Genomic DNA, 21,300 nt, shown 5'->3' on the forward strand with positions numbered 1-21,300 from the left:
GTTGAAATGTAGGACAATTGTTGTTGCTGGCCGGTTTCAGTGGTTTCCTTGTGGCAAATGTCTGAAAATTGAGTTTGTTTTCCCTACATTTTGGACTTTGCAGAGCCTTGTGGGTTAAAAATTCTAGGCCGGTTCGCAAATGTCAGACCTCTTTGGATTCCCACAGGTGTCTTCATTTCAGAAATGCATGGGGTTCCGTGTTTATCATAGGGGCAGCGAAAACCTAGGCCCAAATCTGTGAGTTGTCTATCCACAAGACCAAAAACCAAAACATTCTACGGCAATTGGCGAAGGTCAGAACTCTTTAGTTTCCCACAGGTGTCTTCGTTTCAGAAGTGCATAGGGTCCCTGTTTTCCTTAGGGGCAGCAACACCCCAGGGCCAAATCTATGAGTTGTGTATCCACAAGACCCAAAACCCCAAAACGTCCTCTTCCCAGACACTTTGGTATACCAGTGGTTTAGCATTTTCCCTTTGCACCCAGGTAAGTGCACCCACACATGTGAGGTTCCGTTTTTGTCGGGACATCTGTGGGAACGTGGAAAGGTAGGACATGTGTTGTTGCTGGCCGGTTTCAGTGGTTTTCTGTTGGCAAATGTCTGGAAATTGTGTTTTCTTCCCTACATTTTGGATTTTTCCTGGCCTAGTGGATAAAACATTGTAGGGCGATTTGCGGAGGTCAGACCTCTTTAGATTCCCACAGGTGTCTTCTTTTCAGAAATGCATGGGGTCCCTGTTTTCCATAGGGGCAGGGACACCTAGGACCTAGGACCCAATCTGTGGGTTGTCTATCCACAAGACCAAAAACCAAAAAATGTCTTCTTCCCAGACACTTTGCTATACCAGTGGCTTATCCTTTTCCCTTTGCCCCCAGGTGAGTGCACCCACACATGTGAGGTATTGTTGTTGTCGGGAAACTTTTGGGAATGTGGGAAGGTAGGACATGTGTTGTTGCTGGAGTGTTTCAGTGGTTTTCTGTTGGCAAATGTCTGGAAGTTGTGTTTTTCCCCCTACATTTTGGAATTTTCCTGGCCTTGTGGGTAAAACATTCTAGGGCGATTCGCAAAGGTCAGACCTCTTCAGGTTGCCATGGGTGTCTTCTTTTCAGAAATGCATGGGGTTCCCGGTTTTCCTTAGGGGCAGCGGCACCCGAGGTCCAAATCTGTGGGTTGTCTATCCACAAGACCAAAAACCAAAACATTCTAGGGCGATTCGCAAATATCAGACCTCTTTGGATTCCCATAGGTGTCTTCTTTTCAGAAGTGCATGGGGCTCCCTGTTTTCCTTAGGGGCAGAGACACCCAGGACCAAATATGTGGATTGTCCACAAGACCAAAAACCTAAAAATGTCCTCTTCCAAGACCCTTTGTTATAACAGCGGTTTAGCCTTTTCTCTTTGCGCCCAGGTATATGCATCCACACATGTGAGGTACCGTTTTATGTTGGCACACCTGTGGGAAGTGCGAAGGTAGGACATGTTTTGTTGCTGGACTCTTTTGGTGGTTTGCTGGTGGAAAATGTCTGGAAATTGAGTTTTTTCCCCTATATTTTGGTAATTGCCAGACCTTGAGTGTAAAGTATTCTAGTGGGAATCGCGAAAGTCAGACCTCTTTAGATTCTCACAAGTGTCTCCTTTTCAGAAATTCATGGGGTTATCTCTTTCCTTTAGTGCTGTGACACCCCAGCGCCAATTCTGTGGGTTATCCAGAAGACCAAAAACCTAAAAATGTCCTCTTCGCAGACCCTTTGGTATACCAGTAGTTTAGCCTTTTCCCTTAGCGCTGAGGTAAGGACACCCACACATGTGAGATACCGTTTTTGTTGGGACACCTTTGGGAACGTAGGAAGGTAGGACATGTTTTGTTGCCATTGTTTTTCAGTGGTTTCCTTCTGGCAAATGTCTGAAATTGTGTTTTTTTCCCCTACATTTTGTGCTTTGCCGTGCCTTGTGCGTAAAATATTCTAGATGGAATAGCGAAAGCCAGACCTCTTTAGATTCCCACTAGTGTCTTCTTTTCAGAAATGCATGGGGTTCCCTGTTTTACTTAGGGGCAGAGTCACCCAGGGCCAAATCTGTGGATTGTCCACAAGGCCAAAAACCTAAAAATGTCCTTTTCCAAGACCCTTTGGTATAACAGCGGTTTAGCCTTTTCTCTTTGCGCCCAGGTATATGAATCCACACATGTGAGGTACCGTTTTATCTTGGCACACCTGTGGAACGTGGTAAAGTAGGACATGTTTTGTTGCTGGACTCTTTTGGTGGTTTGCTGGTGGAAAATGTCTGGAAATTGAGTTTTTTCCCCTATATTTTGGTGTTTGCCAGACCTTGAGTGTAAAATATTCTAGTGGGAATCGCGAAAGTCAGACCTTTTTAGATTCCCACAAGCGTCTTCGTTTCAGATATGCATGGGGTTCCCTGTTTTTCTTAAGGGCAGCGACACCCAGGGCCAAATCTTTGAGTTGTCCACAAGACCAAAAACCTAACAATGTCCTCTTCCCAGACCCTTTGGTATACCAGTGTTTTAGACTTTTCCCTTTGCGCCCAGGTAAGTGCACCCACACATGTGAGGTACCGTTTTTGTTGGAACATCTGTTGGAATGTTGAAATGTAGGACAATTGTTGTTGCTGGCCGGTTTCAGTGGTTTCCTTGTGGCAAATGTCTGAAAATTGAGTTTGTTTTCCCTACATTTTGGACTTTGCAGAGCCTTGTGGGTTAAAAATTCTAGGCCGGTTCGCAAATGTCAGACCTCTTTGGATTCCCACAGGTGTCTTCATTTCAGAAATGCATGGGGTTCCGTGTTTATCATAGGGGCAGCGAAAACCTAGGCCCAAATCTGTGAGTTGTCTATCCACAAGACCAAAAACCAAAACATTCTACGGCAATTGGCGAAGGTCAGAACTCTTTAGTTTCCCACAGGTGTCTTCGTTTCAGAAGTGCATAGGGTCCCTGTTTTCCTTAGGGGCAGCGACACCCCAGGGCCAAATCTATGAGTTGTGTATCCACAAGACCCAAAACCCCAAAACGTCCTCTTCCCAGACACTTTGGTATACCAGTGGTTTAGCATTTTCCCTTTGCACCCAGGTAAGTGCACCCATACATGTGAGGTTCCGTTTTTGTCGGGACATCTGTGGGAACGTGGAAAGGTAGGACATGTGTTGTTGCTGGCCGGTTTCAGTGGTTTTCTGTTGGCAAATGTCTGGAAATTGTGTTTTCTTCCCTACATTTTGGATTTTTCCTGGCCTAGTGGATAAAACATTGTAGGGCGATTTGCGGAAGTCAGACCTCTTTAGATTCCCACAGGTGTCTTCTTTTCAGAAATGCATGGGGTCCCTGTTTTCCATAGGGGCAGGGACACCTAGGACCTAGGACCCAATCTGTGGGTTGTCTATCCACAAGACCAAAAACCAAAAAATGTCTTCTTCCCAGACACTTTGCTATACCAGTGGCTTATCCTTTTCCCTTTGCCCCCAGGTGAGTGCACCCACACATGTGAGGTATTGTTGTTGTCGGGAAACTTTTGGGAATGTGGGAAGGTAGGACATGTGTTGTTGCTGGAGTGTTTCAGTGGTTTTCTGTTGGCAAATGTCTGGAAGCTGTGTTTTTCCCCCTACATTTTGGAATTTTCCTGGCCTTGTGGGTAAAACATTCTAGGGCGATTCGCAAAGGTCAAACCTCTTTAGGTTGCCACGGGTGTCTTCTTTTCAGAAATGCATGGGGTTCCCTGTTTTCCTTAGGGGCAGCGACACCCGAGGGCCAAATCTGTGAGTTGTCTATCCACAAGACCAAAAACCAAAACATTCTAGGGCGATTCGCAAATGTCAGTCCTCTTTGGATTCCCACAAGTGTCTTCTTTTCAGAAATGCATTGGGTCTCTGTTTTCCATAGGGGCAGCAACACTCTAGGGCCAAATCTGTGAGTTGTCTATCCACAAGACCAAAAACCAAAACATTTGAAGGCAATTCGCGAAGGTCAGAACTCTTTAGATTCCCACAGGTGTCTTCTTTTCAGAAGTGCATGGGGTTCCCTGTTTTCCTTAGGGGCAGCGACACCCCAGGGCCAAATCTGTGGGTGGTCTATCCGCAAGACCAAAAACCAGAAAATGTCCTCTTCCCAGCCACTTTGGTATACCAGTGGTTTATCCTTTTCCCTTTGAAACCAGGTAAGTGCACCGATACATGTGAGGTACTGTTTTTGTCGGGACATCTGTGGGAACGTGGAAAGGTAGGACATGTGTTGTTGCTGGCCGGTTTCAGTGGTTTTCTGTTGGCAAATGACTTGAAATTGTGTTTTTTTCCCTACATTTTGGATTTTCCTAGCCTTGTGGGTAAAACATTCTAGGGTGATTCGCAAAGGTCAGACCTCTTTAGGTTGCCACGGGTGTCTTCTTTTCAGAAATGCATGGGGTTCCCTGTTTTCCTTAGGGGCAGCGACACCCGACGGGCAAATCTGTGAGTTGTCTATCCACAAGACCAAAAACCAAAACATTCTAGGGCGATTCGCAAATGTCAGACCTATTTGGATTCCCACAGGTGTCTTCTTTTCAGAAATGCATTGGGTTCTCTGTTTTCCATAGGGGCAGCAACACCCTAGGGCCAAATCTGTGAGTTGTCTATCCACAAGACCAAAAACCAAAACATTCTAGGGCAATTTGCAAAGGTCGGAACTCTTTAGATTCCCACAGGTGTGTTCTTTTCAGAAGTGCATGAGGTTCCCTGTTTTCCTTAGGGGCAGCGACACCCGAGGGCCAAATCTGTGGGTTGTCTATCCACAAGACCAAAAACCAAAACATTCTAGGGCGATTCGCAAATGTCAGTCCTCTTTGGATTCCCACAGGTGTCTTCTTTTCAGAAATGCATTGGGTTCTCTGTTTTCCAGAGGGGCAGCAACACCCTAGGGCCAAATCTGTGAGTTGTCTATCCACAAGAACAAAAACCAAAACATTCTAGGGCGATTCGCAAATGTCAGTCCTCTTTGGATTCCCACAGGTGTCATCTTTTCAGAAATGCATTGGGTTCTCTGTTTTCCATAGGGGCAGCAACACCCTAGAGCCAAATCTGTGAGTTGTCTATCCACAAGACCAAAAACCAAAACATTCTAGGGCAATTCGCAAAGGTCAGAACTCTTAAGATTCCCACAGGTGTCTTCTTTTCAGAAATGCATGGGTTCCCTGTTTTCCTTAGGGGCAGCGACACCCCAGGGCCAAATCTCTGAGTTGTGTATCCACAAGACCCAAAACCAAAAAATGTCCTCTTCCCAGACACTTTGGTATACCAGTGGTTTAGCATTTTCCCTTTGCACCCAGGTAAGTGCACCCATACATGTGAGGTACCGTTTTTGTCGGGACATCTGTGGGAACGTGGAAAGGTAGGACATGTGTTGTTGCTGGCCGGTTTCAGTGGTTTTCTGTTGGCAAATGTCTGGAAATTGTGTTTTTTTCCCTACATTTTGGATTTTTCCTGGCCTTGCGGGTAAAACATTGTAAGGGGAATCGCGAAAGTCAGACCTCTTTAGATTCCCACAAGTGTTTTCGTTTCAGATATGCATGGGGTTCCCTGTTTTCCTTAAGGACAGCGACACCCAGGGCCAAATCTGTGGGTTGTCTACAAGACCAAAAACCTAACAATGTCCTCTTCCCAGACCCTTTGTTATACCAGTGTTTTAGACTTTTCCCTTTGCGCCCAGGTAAGTGCACCCACACATGTGAAGTACCGTTTTTGTTGGAACATCTGTGGGAACGTGGAAATGTAGGACATGTGTTATTGCGGGCCGGTTTCAGTGGTTTTCTGTTGCAAAATGTCTGGAAATTGTGTTTTTTTCCCTACATTTTGGATTTTTCCTAGCCTTGTGGGTAAAACATTCTAGGGCGATTTGCGGAGGTCAGACCTCTTTAGATTCCCACGGGTGTCTTCTTTTCAGAAATGCATGGGGTCCCCTATTTTCCTTAGGGGCAGCGACACCCGAGGGCCAAATCTGTGAGTTGTCTATCCACAAGACTAAAAACCAAAACATTCTAGGGCGATTCGCAAATGTCAGACCTATTTGGATTCCCACAGGTGTCTTCTTTTCAGAAATGCATTGGGTTCTCCGTTTTCCATAGGGCAGCAACACCCTAGGGCCAAATCTGTGAGTTGTCTATCCACAAGACCAAAAACTAAAACATTCTAGGGCAATTCGCGAAGGTCTGACCTCTTTGGATTCCCACAGGTGTCTTCTTTTCAGAAGTGCATGGGGTTCCCTGTTTTCCATAGGGCAGCGACACCCGAGGGCCAAATCTGTGAGTTGTGTATCCACAAGTCCCAAAACCAAAAAATGTCCTCTTCCCAGACACTTTGGTATACCAGTGGTTTAACATTTTCCCTTTGCACCCAGGTAAACGCACCCATACATGTGAGGTACCGTTTTTGTCGGGACATCTGTGGGAACGTGGAAAGGTAGGACATATGTTTTTGCGGGCCGGTTTCAGTGGTTTTCTGTTGCAAAATGTCTGGAAATTGTGTTTTTTTCCCTACATTTTGGATTTTTCCTGGCCTTGTGGGAAAAACATTGTAGGGCGATTTGCGGAGGTCAGACCTCTTTGGATTCCCACGGGTGTCTTCTTTTCAGAAATGCATGGGGTTCCCTGTTTTCCATAGGGGCAGGGACACCCTAGGACCAAATCTGTGGGTTGTCTATCCACAAGACCAAAAACCAAAAAATGTCTTCTTCCCAGACACTTTGGTATACCAGTGGTTTATCCTTTTCCCTTTGCACCCAGGTAAGTGCATTCGCACATGTGAGGTACCGTTTTTGTCGGGACATCTGTGGGAATGTGGAAAGGTAGGAGATGTGTTGCTGCTGGCCAGTTTCAGTGGTTTTCTGTAGGCAAATGTCTGGAAATTGTGTTTTTTTCCCCTACATTTTGGATTTTTCCTGGCCTTGTGGGTAAAACATATTAGGGCGATTCGCAAAGGTCAGACCTCTTTAGATTCCCAAGGGTGTCATTATTTCGGAAATGCATGGGGTTCCCTGTTTTCCATAGGGGCAGGGACACCCTAGGGCCAAATCTGTGGGTTGTCTATCAAGAAGACCACAAGACCAAATACCAAAAAATGTCCTCTTCCCAGACACTTTCGTATTCCAGTGGTTTATCCTTTTCCCTTTGCACCCAGGTGAGTGCACCCACACATGTAAGGTACCGTTGTTGTCGGGACACTTTTGGGAATGTGGGAAGGTAGGACATGTGTTGTTGCTGGAGTGTTTCAGTGGTTTTCTGTTGGCAAATGTCTGGAAGTTGTGTTTTTCCCCCTACGTTTTGGTCTTTTTCTGGCCTTGTGGGTAAAACATTGTAAGGGGAATCGCAAAAGTCAGACCTCTTTAGATTCCCACAAGTGTCTTCGTTTCAGATATGCATGGGGTTCCCTGTTTTCCTTAAGGACAGCGACACCCAGGGCCAAATCTGTGGGTTGTCTACAAGACCAAAAACCTAACAATGTCCTCTTCCCAGACCCTTTGGTATACCAGTGTTGTAGACTTTTCCCTTTGCGCCCAGGTAAGTGCACCTACACATGTGAAGTACCGTTTTTGTTGGAACATCTGTGGGAACGTGGAAATGTAGGACATGTGTTATTGCTGGCCAGTTTCAGTGGTTTTCTGTTGGCAAATGACTGGAAATTGTGTTTTTTTCCCCTACATTTTGGATTTTCCTAGCCTTGTGGGTAAAACATTCTAGGGCGATTTGCAAAGGTCAGACCTCTTTAGGTTGCCATGGGTGTCTTCTTTTCAGAAATGCATGCGGTTCCCTGTTTTCCTTAGGGGCAGCGACACCCTAGGGCCAAATCTGTGAGTTGTCTCTCCACAAGACCAAAAACCAAAACATTCTAGGGCAATTCGCGAAGGTCAGAACTCTTTAGATTCCCACAGGTGTCTTCTTTTCAGAAGTGCATGGGGTTCCCGGTTTTCCTTAGGGGCAGCGACACCCGAGGGCCAAATCTGTGTGTTGTCTATACACAAGACCAAAAACCAAAACATTCTAGGGCAATTCGCGAAGGTCTGACCTCTTTGGATTCCCACAGGTGTCTTCTTTTCAGAAATGCATGGGGTTCCCTGTTTTCCTTAGGGGCAGCAACACCCCAGGGCCAAATCTGTGAGTTGTGTATCCACAAGTCCCAAAACCAAAAAATGTCCTCTTCCCAGACACTTTGGTATACCAGTGGTTTATCCTTTTCCCTTTGCACCCAGGTAAGTGCACTCGCACATGTGAGGTACCGTTTTTGTCGGGACATCTGTGGGAATGTGGAAAGGTAGGAGATGTGTTGTTGCTGGCCAGTTTCAGTGGTTTTCTGTAGGCAAATGTCTGGAAATTGTGGTTTTTTCCCCTACATTTTGGATTTTCCTGGCCTTGTGGGTAAAACATTGTAGGGCGATTCGCAAAGGTCAGACCTCTTTAGAGTCCCAAGGGTGTCATTATTTCGGAAATGCATGGGGTTCCCTGTTTTCCATAGGGGCAGGGACACCCTGGGGCCAAATCTGTGGGTTGTCTATCAAGAAGACCACAAGACCAAATACCAAAAAATGTGCTCTTCCCAGACACTTTCGTATTCCAGTGGTTTATCCTTTTCCCTTTGCACCCAGGTGAGTGCACCCACACATGTGAGGTACCGTTGTTGTCGGGACACTTTTGGGAATGTGGGAAGGTAGGACATGTGTTGTTGCTGGAGTGTTTCAGTGGTTTTCTGTTGGCAAATGTCTGGAAGTTGTGTTTTTCCCCCTACGTTTTGGTCTTTTTCTGGCCCTGTGGGTAAAACATTCTAGGGCGATTTCGCAAATGTCAGAACATTTAGGTTGCCACGGGTGTCTTCTTTTCAGAAATGCATGGGGTTCCCTGTTTTCCTTAGGGGCAGCGACACCCGAGGGCCAAATCTGTGAGTTGTCTATCCACAAGGCGCAAAACCAACATATTTTCTCTTCCCAAACACTTTGGTATACCAATGGTTTAGCCTTTTCTCTTTGCACCCAGGTTAGTGCACCCACACATGTGAGGCACCATTTTTGTCGGGACACCTTGGGAACGTGGGAAGGTAGAACATGTGTTATTGCTGGTGTGTTTCCGTGGCTTTCTGTTGGCAACTGCTGGAAATTGTTTTTTTCCCTACATTTTGGATTTTTCCTGGCCTTGTGGGTAAACAATTCTAGTGCGATTTGCAAAGGTCAGACCTCTTTAGACTCTCACAAGTGTCTTCTTTTCAGAAATTCATGGGGTTCCCTGTTTCCTTTAGTGCTTTGACACCCCAGCGCCAATTCTGTGGGTTATCCAGAAGACCAAAGACCTAAAAATGTCCTCTTTGCAGACCCTTTGGTATAACAGTGGTTTAGCCTTTTCCCTTAGCGCTGAGGTAAGGACACCCATACATGTGAGATACCGTTTTTGTTGGGACACCTTTGGGAACGTGGGAAGGTAGGACATGTGTTGTTGCCAGTGTTTTTCAGTGGTTTCCTTGTGGCAAATGACTGAAATTGTGTTTTTTTCCCTACATTGTGGGCTTTGCCGGGCCTTGTGCGTAAAATATTCTAGGTGGAATAGCGAAAGCCAGACCTCTTTAGATTCCCACAAGTGTCTTCTTTTCAGAAATGCATAGGGTTTTGTTTTCCTTAGGGGCAGAGACACCCAGGGCCAAATGTGTCGATTGTCCACAAGGCCAAAAACCTAAAAATGTCCTCTTCCAAGACCCTTTGTTATAACAGCGGTTTGGCCTTTTCTCTTTGCGCCCAGGTATATGCATCCACACATGTGAGGTACCGTTTTATGTTGGCACACCTGTGGGAAGTGGGAAGGTAGTACATGTTTTGTTGCTGGACTCTTTTGGTGGTTTGCTGGTGGAAGATGTCTGAAAATATAGTTTTTTTCCCTATATTTTGGTCTTTGCCAGACCTTGTGTGTAAAATATTCTAGGGGGAATCGCGAATGTCAGAGCTCTTTAGATTCCCACAAGTGTCTTCGTTTCAGATATGCATGGGGTTCCCTGTTTTCCTTAAGGGCAGCGACACCCTAGAGCCAAATCTGTGGGTTGTCTATCAACAAGACCACAAGACCAAAAACCAAAAAATGTCCTCTTCCCAGACACTTTGGTATACCAGTGGTTTATCCTTTTCCCTTTGCACCCAGGTGAGTGCACCCACACATGTGAGGTACCGTTGTTGTCGGGACACTTTTGGGAATGTAGGAAGGTAGGACATGTGTTGTTGCTGGAGTGTTTCAGTGGTTTGCTGTTGGCAAATGTCTGGAAGTTGTGTTTTTCCCCCTACGTTTTGGTCTTTTCCTGGCCTTGTGGGTAAAACATTCTAGGGCGATTGGCAAATGTCAGACCTCTTTAGATTGCCACAGGTGTCTTTTTTTCAGAAATGCATGGGGTTCCCTGTTTTCCTTAGGGGCAGCGACACCCGAGGGCCAAATCTGTGGGTTGTCTATCCACAAGACCAAAAACCAAAACATTCTAGGGCAATTCGTGAAGGTCAGAAGTATTTGGATTCCTACAGGTGTCTTCTTTTCAGAAATGCATGGGGTTCCCTGTTTTCCTTAGGGGCAGCGACACCCCAGGGCCAAATCTGTGAGTTGTCTTTCCACAAGACCCAAAACCGAAAAATGTCCTCTTCCCAGACACTTTGGTATACCAGTGGTTTATCATTTTCCCTTTGTACCCAGGTAAGTGCACCCACACATGTGAGGTACCGTTGTTGTCGGGACACCCTGGGAACGTGGGAAGGCAGGACACGTGTTATTGCTGGTGTGTTTCCGTGGTTTTCTGTAGGCAAATGTCTGGAAATTGTGATATTTCCCCTACATTTTGGATTTTTCCTGGCCTTGTGGGTAAAACATTGTAGGGCGATTCGCAAAGGTCAGACCTCTTTAGATTCCCAAGGGTGTCATTATTTCGGAAATGCATGGGGTTCCCTGTTTTCCATAGGGGCAGGGACACCCTAGGGCCAAATATGTGGGTTGTCTATCAACAAGACCACAAGACCAAAAAACAAAAAATTTCCTCTTCCCAGTGGGTTATCCTTTTCCCTTTGCATCCGGGTGAGTGTACCCACACATGTGAGGTACCGTTGTTGTCGGGACACCTTGGGAACATGGGAAGGTAGAACATGTATTATTGCTGGTGTGTTTTCCGTGGTTTTCTGTTGGTAACGTTCTGGAAATTGTCTTTTTTTCCCTACGTTTTGGATTTTTCCTGGCCTTGTGGGTAATAAATTCTAGGGCGATTTGCAAAGGTCAGACCTCTTTAGATTCTCACAAGTGTCTTCTTTTCAGAAATTCATGGGGTTGCCTGTTTCCTTTAGTGCTGTGACACTGCAGCGCCAATTCTGTGGGTTATCCAGAAGACCAAAAACCTTAAAATGTCCTCTTTGCAGACGCTTTGGTATACCAGTGGTTTAGCTTTTTCCCTTAGCGCTGAGGTAAGGACACCCATACATGTGAGATACCGTTTTTGTTGGGACACGTTTGGGAACGTGGGAAGGTAGGACATGTGTTGTTGCCAGTGTTTTTCAGTGGTTTCCTTGTGGCAAATGTCTGAAATTGTGTTTTTTCCCTACATTTTGGGTTTTGCCGGGCCTTGTGCGTAAAATATTCTAGGTGGAATAGCGAAAGCCAGACCTCTTTAGATTCCCACAAGTTTCTTCTTTTCAGAAATGCATGGGGTTCCCTGTTTTCCTTAGGGGCAGCGACACCCGAGGGCCAAATCTTATGGGTTGTCTATCCACAAGACCAAAAACCAAAACATTCTAGGGCGATTCGCAAAGGTCAGACCTCTTTAGGTTGCCACGGGTGTCTTCTTTTCAGAAATACATGGGGTTCCCTGTTTTCCTTAGGGGCGGTGACACCCGAGGGCCAAATCTGTGGGTTGTCTATCCACAGGACCAAAAACCGAAACATTATATGGCAATTTGCGAAGGTCAGAACTCTTTAAATTCCCACAGGTGTCTTCTTTTCAGATGTGCATGGGATTCCCTGTTTTCCTTAGGGGCAGAGACACCCCACGGCCAAATCTGTGAGTTGTCTATCCACAAGACCCAAAACCAAAAAATGTCCTCTTCCCAGACACTTTGGTATACCAGTGGTTTAGCATTTTCCCTTTGCACCCAGGTAAGTGCACCCACACATGTGAGGTGCTGTTTTTTTTGTCTGGACATCTGTGGGAATGTGGAAAGGTAGGACACGTGTTGTTGCTGGCTGGTTTCAGTGGTTTTCTGTTGGCAAATGACTGGAAATTGTGTTTTTTTTCCTACATTTTGGATTTTCCTAGCCTTGTGGGTAAAACATTGCAGGGCGATTCGCGAAGGTCAGACCTCTTTATATTCCCGCAGGTGTCTTCTTTTCAGAAATTCATTGGGTCCCTGTTTCCTTTATTGCTGTGACACCCCAGCGCCAATTCTGTGGGTTATCCAGAAGACCAAAAACCTAAAAATGTCCTCTTCGCAGACCCTTTGGTATACCAGTGGTTTAGCCTTTTCCCTTAGTGCTGAGGTAAGGACACCCACACATGTGAGATACCGTTTTTGTTGGGACACCTTTGGGAACGTGGGAAGGTAGATCATGTGTTGTTGCCAGTGTTTTTCAGTGGTTTCCTTGTTGCAAATGTCTGAAATTGCGTGTTTTTTCCCTACATTTTGGGCTTTGCCGGGCCATGTGCGTAAAATATTCTAGGTGGAATAGCGTAAGCCAGACCACTTTAGATTCCCACAAGTGTCTTCTTTTCAGAAATGCATGGGGTTCCCTGTTTTCCTTAGGGGCAGAGACACCGAGGACCAAATCTGTGGATTGTCCACAAGGCCAAAAACCTAAAAATGTCCTCTTCCAAGTCCCTTTGTTATAACATCGGTTTAGCCTTTTCTCTTTGCGCCTAGGTATATGCATCCACACATATGAGGTACCGTTTTATGTTGGCACACCTGTGGGAACGTGGGAAGGTAAGACATGTTTTGTTGCTGGACTCTTTTGGTGGTTTGCTGGTGGGAGATGTCTGGAAATTGAGTTTTTTTCCCTATATTTTGGTCTTTGCCAGACCTTGTGTGTAAAATATTCTAGGGGGAATCGCGAAAGTCAGACCTCTTTAGATTCCCACAAGTGTCTTTGTTTCAGATATGCATGGGGTTCCCTGTTTTACTTAAGGGCAGTGATACCCAGGGCCAAATCTGGGGTTGTCCACAAGACCAAAAACCTAACAATGTCCTCTTCTCAGACCCTATGGTATACCAGTGTTTCAGACTTTTCCCTTTGCGCCCAGGTAAGTGCACCCACACATGTGAGGTACCGTTTTTGTTGGAACATCTGTAGGAACGTTGAAATGTAGGACATTTGTTGTTGCTGGCCGGTTTCAGTGGTTTCCTGGTGGCAAATGTCTGTAAATTGTGTTTTTTTCCCTTCATTTTGGACTTTGCAGAGCCCTGTGGGTTAAAAATTCTAGGGCGATTCGCAAATGTCAGACCTCTTTGGATTCCCACAGGTGTCTTCTTTTCAGAAATGCATGGGGTTCCCTGTTTTCCATAGGGGCAACGAAACCCTAGGCCCAAATATGTGAGTTGTCTATCCACAAGACCAAAAACCAAAATATTCTAGCGCAATTTTGCGAAGGTCAGAACTCTTTAGATTCCCACAGGTGTCTTTGATTCAGAAGTGCATGGGGTTCCCTGTTTTCCTTAGGGGCAGCGACACCCCAGGGCCAAATCTGTGAGTTATGTATCCACAAGACCCAAAACCAAAAAACGTCCTCTTCCCAGACACTTTGGTATACCAGTGGTTTAGCATTTACCCTTTGCACCCAGGTAAGTGCACCCATACATGTGAGGTACCGTTTTTGTCTGGACATCTGTGGGAACCTGGAAAGGTAGGACATGTGTTCTGTCTGGCCGGTTTCAGTGGTTTTCTGTTGGCAAATGTCTGGAAATTGTGTTTTTTGCCCTACATTTTGAATTTTTCTTGGCCTTGTGGGTAAAACATTGTAGGGCGATTAGCAGAGGTCAGACCTCTTTAGATTCCCACAGGTGTCTTCTTTTCAGAAATGCATGGGGTTCCCTGTTTTCCATAGGGGCAGGGACATCCTAGCACCAAATCTGTGGGTTGTCTATCCACAACGGCAAAAACCAAAAAATGTCTTCTTCCCAGACACTTTGGTGTACCAGTGGTTTATCCTTTTCCCTTTGCCCCCAGGTGAGTGCACCCACACATGTGAGGTACCGTTGTTGTCGGGACACTTTGGGGAATGTGGGAAGGGAGGACATGTGTTGTTGATGGAGTGTTTCAGTGCTTTTCTGTTGGCAAATGTCTGGAAGTTGTGTTTTTCCCCCTACATTTTGAACTTTTCCTGGCCTTGTGGGTAAAACATTCTAGGGCGATTCGCAAAGGTCAGACCTCTTTAGGTTGCCATGGGTGTCTTCTTTTCAGAAATGCATGGGGTTCCCTGTTTTCCTTAGGGGCAGCGACACCCGAGGGCCAAATCTGTGGGTTGTCTATCCACAAGACCAAAAACCAAAACATTCTAGGGGGATTCGCAAATGTCAGACCTCTTTGGATTCCCACAGGTGTCTTCTTTTCAGAAATGCATTGGGCCCTCTGTTTTCCATTGGGGCAGCAACACCATAGGGCCAAATCTGTGAGTTTTCTATCCACAAGAACAAAAACCAAAACATTCTAGGGCGATTTGCGAAAGTCAGAACTCTTTAGATTCCCACAGGTGTCTTTTTTCAGAAGTGCATGGGGTTTCCTGTTTTCCTTAGGGGTAGAGACACCCAGGACCAAATCTGTGGATTGTCCACAAGGCCAAAAACCTAAAAATGTCCTCTTCCAAGACCCTTTGTTATAACAGCGGTTTAGCCTTTTCTCTTTGCGCCCAGGTAGGTATATGCATCCACACATGTGAGGTACCGTTTTATGTTGGCACACCTCTGGGAACGTGGGAAGGTAGGACATGTTTTGTTGCTGGACTCTTTTGGTGGTTTGCTGGTGGAAGATGTCTGGAAATTGATTTTTTTTCCCTATATTTTGGTCTTTGCCAGACCTTGGGCCTCATTACGACCCCGGCGGTAAGTAATGGACATTACCGGCATGGCGCAACTAACGTGTCCGTGCTGGCCTGAAACTGTTAAAAGCGGTACATTACGAATTCTCAGGCACGAGCATTGCGCCATGCTGGTAATGTAATCTTCGCCATGCCGTTAACGTCCCAAAAACGGCACCTACCGGCATCGTAGGCCGTGCAAGCTGCACCACCGCCACCCTACCCACCGATATTAGCGATCACCGCAAATAGCGGTGACCGCTATTAGTGGTGACCGTAAAGAGGCGGATCCGGAAGTTACGCCATCGCAGAGGAAAGGGAAAGAGCACGGCGGCCATCTTTAAAAACACAATCCATTGCAATCCTCCACAACCAGTGCACATCTGACCCCGAGACCCGCCACAAACCTTCACCCACATCCACCCATCGTCAAAATGCTGAAAGTTGTCAAAAAATCTTGCGATCGGCTGCGGCAGGAGCGCTTCAGTAGGGAAGAGCTCACCATGTTGGCAGAAACCCTACAGGAAAACGCGGACATTGTATTATCCACTGTAATGACCAGACCGGCAATAGCACGGAAGAAGGCCATATGGGACCTAGTCGCACAGCGGGTCAGTGCAGTAGGAACAACACCCCGCACCACAAAACAGTGCCGAAAAAGGTGGGACGACCTCCGGCTCCGTGTAAGGAGCATACTGTCTGCCAACAGAAACCTGGGCATGGCAATTGGTGGAGGAGCAGACTCACCGATAAAAATGGAGCCGTGGGAGGAGATATGTGCCACAACCATTGGCATCGAGAGCATCGTGGGGGTCGGTGAAATGGAGAGAGGAGCCCCGACATCAGGTGACGCATGTAGGTGCCTCAAATTAAGCCATGCTAAACTTCCTGAAGTCCAGTTTCATGGGAAGCACAATGTTGCCTAATAGGGTTAACGCAACACATCAGCAGAAGACTGCCAACAAGTATCATTGACCTACACCCTGTACACATGCAGTATGCACACTCTCACTGTAGGCACCCACATTCCTGCATGCTTCTCCCACCCAAAAGGGAGACAACCTGTATGTCACTGCCTCCAAAGTGCACCATCTAGTCATCAAAATCATGGCAGTCATCACAATGCCTGCTCAATGTCCGGAGACCCATCAATAACACTTTCCCTCCTTTGCTCCACCACAGGCTCCCATTCAGACTGTGGCGAGGACGAGACTGGCACCAAACCTGCCAAGAAGGTCAGGCCCGAGGCAACACCACACCAACCCTCCACCTCTGCTGGACCAAAAAAAAAACCACAGCAGCCAAAATCGACTGCCACAACACAGGTCAGGGCAACGATAAGCACCAAGGCAAGCAGCTTGGTACCACCACAAACAGACATCCAACAACTGGTGGCCACTGAAGGGACTGTGTCTGCAGGAAGTAGTACGATTGGGGAGACTGCTGCCATTGCAGCTTGCTCGGATAGTGATGTGGGGAATGATGATGATGTCATAGAATGTCCCCCCACTGCCCACCCTCATTCCCCCTACCAGTCCCCATGTAGCCTGCATGCTGATAGCACACAGGGGCAATCCCCTGATGACTCCTGGCCAGCCACTCCATGCCCAGTGGAAGGTGTGGAGGAGGGGAGTAGCCCAATGAACACACCAATGGCATCATCCAATGCCCAAAAATACCAACAGTCGCTGGACCAAATCTTAACAAGGCAACACCAACTGTCCTCACTCCTCACTCAGCATGTGGCCGAATGTGGAGGTGCAAGTGCTGACATGCAAAAATGTGCCGAGACTGTGATGGCAGCCATACAATCCTCCACCAAGGACATGTGTGCCGAACTTGCCGCGGTGCGGCACGTGCTCTCGGAGCTTGTACAGACAATGAGGGACATGCGTCCTAGTGAGCAGCCGAGTACCTCCTCTGCTGCCAGTTCTGGCCCAAGCAGCCCCATCCACAGGTTGGCCAGGAACCTGCGGAGTACAGGCAGGGGTGCCCCCGGGGAGCCGGCAGAGGGGACTGCCAATAGAGGCCGCCCAGTGGAACAATTCCACATTAGGCACTTCAATACAGGCATCCACGCACTTTTGCGGGGAGTTGAGGGGGGTGGGGGGAGGGGGGAGTGGGTGTGTTGGAGAGTTGAGGGGGGAGAGGGAGTGGGTGTGTTGGGGTGTTGAGGGGGGGAGGTGGGAGTGGGTGTGTTGGGGAGTTGAGGGGGGAACGGGGAGTGGGTGTGTTAATTGAATTCACATTTACAATACAATTTTTGCTTGATCACAAATCACATGTGTGGACATTGCTCATTGCGTATGTGTGCTTTATTGGTGAACAGTCCACAGTGTGCATATCCCAGACACACACAGTGCCCCAATTGCCATCTCCATGTGACACCCCCATCCGTGTGTGCTAGAAACATTGGTTGATCAGAGTCTGACGCATGTCACGTCCCTCCTGTGCATCGCTGCCTCCCTGAGGTGCTGCCCCATCCCCACCCTCCTCATCGTCAGGTGGTTGCAGTTCAGCGTCAGGGGGCAGGGGCACATTCCGTCTAATGCACATATTGTGTAGCATGACACATGCCATGACGATCTTTGCCACCTTCTCATGGCGGTACAGGAGTGCCCCACCAGACCTGCTGAGGCAGCGAAACCGTGCCTTCAATAGGCCAAATGCCTGCTCAATCACCACACGGGTTCGTGTATGTGCACGTTTGAAGTCCTCCTTGTGCTGGTTCTGTGGGTTACGGACTGGTGTAAGGAGCCACCTCTTCAGAAGATAGCCTGCATCACCTGTATGTGGGCAACGATGTATGTGTCAGTCATGACATCAAATCTCAAATCATGACGTGCTACCATGGCATGCATTCAACTCTTACTTTGTACCACTTTTACATGCACAAATGGATTCACACTATGTGACCGGTATATGTGTATTCCTCTCATGGACTGTTTTGCATGCCATCAACCAATGTATGCAGGGGGGTCCAGTGCCTTGTGAGTGCCCATCCACTGTGTTCGTTCATGGCGTTTGTTTTGGTGACCTGGCAGGTGTCCTGTGATATCAACGCTCTCATCATGGCAACATTGCTGTCAGCCTCATGATGACCCCACTGAGCACTACTAATGTTGATAGGCAATTTTTTGGGCCTCGGTGTCTGTGTAGTGGTGGATTGATGATTTTGTCCATCATGTGCCTCCTTTGTGCGCAGTTATGGGGGACTGGCCTTTCAGTTGATGGTGTTTGGTGCCGTGTATTGGCTGAAGTCATTGCATGTAGGTGCATTTCGTTGAGTTCAATGTGGTCTGAATCGGTACAATGCACTTGCAGATGGTTGTGTCATGGTTGGGACACACCTTCATTCACATGGTAGGGCTGGTTACATCGGGCATTATGTGTACAGGTGTCAGTTGACGTTTGGGTTGCTTTAGGGTATGAGCTGGCTCCATTGCCTCTGGTACTCGCAGCCAGGTAAAGTATGCATCATTCCCCCCCCATTTCAGCCAGGTAAAGTATGCATCACCCCCTCCCCCCTTTCAGCCAGGTAAAGTATGCATCACCCCCCCCCCCTTTCAGCCAGGTAAAGTATTCATCATTCCCCCCCCCTTTCAGCCAGGTAAAGTATGCATCATCCCCCCCCCTTTCAGCCAGGTAAAGTATGCATCATTCCCCCTCCCCCCTTCAGCCAGGTAAAGTATGCATTGGTACGTTAATCCCCTACCCACTTCACATTTCCATGGCCATGACATGAGACTCACCGAGTAGCCAGGATCTTGGCCCTGCATGTCGCTCCATGTAGCGTGGTATTGTGGAGTTACGCAGGACCATTGAATCATGGGTTGATCCGGGGAATCGGGCACAACAATGTGTGGTGATCCTGTTGGAGTCACATACCATTTGCACGTTGATTGAGTGAAATAGTTTACGGTTGTGGTACGCTACCTACATGGCATGTGGGACCACCAATTCCACATGGGTGCAGTCGATGGCACCAATGCAACCAGGTATGCCGGCTAGTGCATGGAAACCCACTTTGGTGTTTGCAATCTCCTGGGCAGACCGTGGTAAGGAAATGTGGTCGTCTGTGTGCTTGAGGAGGGCATCGAGCACTTGGATCAGCGTACGTGAGAAGAACAAGTTACTTCTTACCTTGTAACGTTCTTTCGACGGGATGTTCCTCCGACGTATTCCTCATTTTAGATATCTCCTTCCAGCTCTGCTGGCCTCGGAAAATTTTTTCTCTAGAGGGCGCTGCGCGTCAACGTCCTCCGAGTCGATGTCCTTCGACAGCCGCCGTATCGACGTCGACGTCATCCTGCCTATATAGGCCGCGCGCAGCGTCCGTTGCTCAGTTCCGTTTTGTAGCCCACAATAATACTTTCTGGACTAACTAATCACCCTGAAGGAGCGTAAGCTGCAACAACAAGGGAAGTAGAACTGCGGGGATGGATGGGAGGGTCGATGAGGAATACGTCGGAGGAACATCCCGTCGAAAGAACGTTACAAGGTAAGAAGTAACTTGCTCTTCGAAGGGATTGTGTCCTCCGACGTATTCCTCATCTTAGGCTCCCATAGCAGTATTCTATTATCGGAGGAGGGAGTACTGACTTCACGCTGTCTTCTATTGATGAATAGAATGCAGTACAGCCCTTCCAAACCTAGTCTCTTGACTGGAGGAGGAATCCAGATTGTAAAAGCGTGTAAAGGTATGGACAGACGACCATGTAGCGGCCGCACATATGTCTTTAACCAGCACGCCTCTTTTGAGGGCCGATGAAGCTGCAATACCTCTGGTCGAGTGAGCCCTAAGGTTTTGAGGGGGCTCCTTCCCTGCCAGTTTATAACATTCCAGAATGGCTAGAATGATCCATCTGGAAATGGTCTGCTTAGTTATTGGTAACCCCAGCTTGTGACCTGTGTAACCTACAAACAGCTGGTCTGCCTGTCTTATCCTGGCTAGTCTACTAATGTAAAAACTTAAAGCCTAGGGTCTAGCCTGTGTAACCTCTCTTCCTCTTTCCCCGGGTGAGGAGGAGGATAGAAAGATGGTAGGGTAATCTTCTGAGTGATATGGAATTCAGAAACCACCTTTGGGAGGAAATTAGGCTTCACTTGCAGGACAACTTTGTCTTTGTGAAATATAGTATGAGGGGTTTTACAAGAAAGAGCTTGTAATTCGCTCACCCTTCTAGCAGATGTAAGTGCTATTAATAAAACAGTTTTAAGGGTAAGGAATCTTAACGAACAAGAATGGAGAGGTTCGAAAGGTGTACCCATCAGGAAAGTTAGTACTAAGTTTAAATCCCATAGGGGAACTTGGAATGGTCTTGGGGGATAAACATTGGTTAACCCTTTTAGAAACTGTATTACCAAGGGTAATTTGAAATAGGATGGTTCTTCCGCAGTACGCTTAAAGATGGATAGCGCTGCGAGATAGCCATTAATGGTGCCAACTTGAAGGCCTGAATTTGCCAAATATAGTAGGAAGGACAAAACCATTGGTGTACCACATGAAAAAGGGTCGATATTCTGTTCTCTACACCAGCTGCAAAATCTGTTCCAACGGCAGCGGTATAAAGGCTTTGTTGCTGGCCTCCTTGCCGAAAGCAACATCTCCATAACATCATTAGGGAGGTCCCAATCCTTGTACCTCAGCCTTTCAGAAGCCAAGCGTTGAGGGTTTTGATGTCTGGATGGAGAACCTGACCTCCCTTCTGTGAGAGTAGGTTCTCTCTGAGTGGAAGTCGAATTGGAGGGCAGATGGACAAGTCTAGAAGGTCCGGGTACCACGTTCTCCTGGCCCAATCCGGGGCAATTAGGATCATGGTTCACCGGAATCTTCTCAACCTCCTGATCATTTGAGGAATGACAGGGACCGGTGGGAACGCGTACAGAAGCGGAAACTCCCAGTCCACTATGAACGCGTCTCCCAGAGCTCCACTCGGGGGAAATTCCCTTGAGCAGAACAGGTCGCATTTCCTGTTTAGGCTGGTGACGAACAGATCTACCTGAGGGGTTCCCCAAAGGGCGAAGATCTCTTGAAGGACTTCCTGAGCTAGCTCCCACTCGTGGGTGACTGTGTTCTGCCTGCTCAGAGCGTCCGCTGTCAAGTTCTTCTCTCCGGTTAGGTGAACTGCCGATAGAGAGATTCCTTCTTGGATTGCCCAAAACCAGAGCTGCATCGCCTCTCTGCACAGGGGTAGTGATCCTACGCCTCCTCTTTTGTTGAGGTAATGCATGGCCACCGTGTTGTCCGTCATTATCAGGACGTTC

Source organism: Ambystoma mexicanum, chromosome 3q (genome assembly GCF_040938575.1).
Source record: "Ambystoma mexicanum isolate Mex_15411 chromosome 3q, UKY_AmexF1_1, whole genome shotgun sequence".
NCBI classification, from domain to species: domain Eukaryota; kingdom Metazoa; phylum Chordata; class Amphibia; order Caudata; family Ambystomatidae; genus Ambystoma; species Ambystoma mexicanum.